Source organism: Macrobrachium nipponense, chromosome 4 (assembly GCF_015104395.2).
Source record: "Macrobrachium nipponense isolate FS-2020 chromosome 4, ASM1510439v2, whole genome shotgun sequence".
Classification (NCBI taxonomy): domain Eukaryota; kingdom Metazoa; phylum Arthropoda; class Malacostraca; order Decapoda; family Palaemonidae; genus Macrobrachium; species Macrobrachium nipponense.
The window spans coordinates 72,660,120-72,662,619 of record NC_061100.1 but is presented as its reverse complement, the minus strand read 5'-3'; positions in this window follow the sequence as shown (position 1 = coordinate 72,662,619).

Here is a 2,500-nt window from a genome sequence, read left to right as displayed (position 1 = left end):
CTGCCAATTCTTGATTTTCCGAAGTCTATCTTTCAAAACGAAACTTGAAAGAAAATGAAACATACCTTTCTAGAGAAAACTTTTGAAACAGTATCTACTTTAATTTCATTTCCTCACTGTACAAAATTGTCATTTCAAATTTCATGAGCAAGATATCAACATACATGTAGATTTTGATTGTGGTATACTCTTAGTATGATACATTATGTAAAATATACTTACCAATTAAATATGCAAGTGTAGTAAAATTAGATATTATATTAAGGTCCCTTGAAAATCCAAAGTCAAACTCAGCAGAAACTTTAAACCCTACTAAGAAACAGATAAACAAGGCCTACACATTCAGAACATCATATGTTTTTATCGAAGATGATAAAAAAGAAATTTCTTTCAAAGAGATGTGAAATTGATTCTATAATGCCGTTAACTGCTGTAGAACTAGAAATAGCCCCGCCTCGACATTAAGATAATTCTGTAATTATTGATTGACGTAGGCATGCTGGGTATCATAAAGAAAAGTTATAGTGTATATATATATATATATATATATAGATATATATATATATATATATATATATATATCACACACACACACACACATTTATATATATGTGTGTGTATGTGTGTGTGTGTGTAATATATATATATATATATAATATATATATATATATATATATATATATATATATATATATATATGTGTGTGTGTGTGTGTGTGTGTGTATGTGTGTGTGTGTGTGTAATATATATATATATATATATATATATATATATATATATATATATATATTACACACACACACATACACACACATATATATATATATATATATATATATATATATATATATATATATATTTATATATATATATATATATATATATATATATATATATAATATATATATATATATATATATATATATATATATATATATATATATATATATATATATATTACACACACACACACATACACACACATATATATATATATATATATATATATATATTTATATATATATATATATATATATATATATATATTTATATATATATATATATATATATATAATATCATATATATATATATATATATATATATACAGGGTGTTTCGAAATTAGAGGGCCCCCTCCCCTCTACAGCATAAACTAAAATTGATATGGACAAAAACAAAAGTAATTCAGAACAGGTAATTTTTTAAGTTTCTCTCGGAGTACTTAATATTTTGTGTGGCCTCCATCTGCCTGTACCACTGCCTGCATTCTTGAGGGGTATGATTTCAGCAAATCGCAAAAAAGCTGAGACTCAAACTCCATTTCCCTGAGTACTTTGGCCACCTCTCTTCGGAGGTCGTCGAGGCTTGGTATACCATCATAGTTCACTGTGTATGCTTCAACAGGATCCTTTAATACTACCAATGTTTTCACACACATTAAGGTCAGGGAGCTACTTGGAAATTCAATTGACGAGAATTCGATACCAGTTTCGAAGCAGCTCCTGTGTTTGAAGAGCCTTGAAACATAGTGCCTTATCATGCAAAAATGTGACTTCTTCAACAGATGACACATTTTCAGGATCTTCCAGCAAAGGAAATACTCCACCAGTAAGCACAGTTTCCCTGAAATATTCGCCATTCCATGATTGTCCTTTTTCATTGATGATCCAAATGATGTCATTTTTATGATTTGGCTTCCTGACTGTGTAAATGAAGATTTCATCAAATGGCTTGATTCCAGATTTTTTCAACTCATGATATACAGCACTATAACTTCTCTTCTTTCCCTTTTTTGTTTCTAGTTCAGCACCAATTTAATTAGACTTTCTTGGTCTACCCACAGCCTCAGCTATGATGTCTTTTGACTCCTGAAAAAGGAGTTCAGGCCTTCCAAGATTCTCACTCTTTTTGCAATGACAGTCATGTGGATTTTTATTCCAGTTTCTTTTAACAAAGGATTCATCTCTTTTAATGTATTTAGCTATCCAGGAACATGAAATGAAGGATGTGCCAGCATAACCAGGCCTCTCTGAAGGTACTTATAGCCCGGATTCGGTAAATCCATCTGAGATTCTTCGAGTCATTAGCCACAGGGAGCAGGAAAAAACATGGCGAAGTATTACACTTTATTCCGACGCGTTTCGCATTCAGCAGAATGCATCTTCAGGGTATAATAGATAATGACCAATATAAATTAAATTGATTTGGAAGTTGTCTACAAATTATTTACAAAATAGTTAAAATGAAAACCAAAACTTCACACATAGATAAAAATACACTAACAATTGACAAAACAACACGAGACATTATAAGCACATACGTTAATTAAAAGTTCAGATAGAAATTTAAAACAAAAAACTAATAATTAAATTAGAAAAATACAAAGTTAAAAAATATTTGAGGAGCACTGGTAAGAGATAAACAAAAACTAAAAGAATGTAAACAGAAATATAGGCTTAAGAAAGATACATGGGGGTGAAGGTGGTCTGGTTGTTCAACTG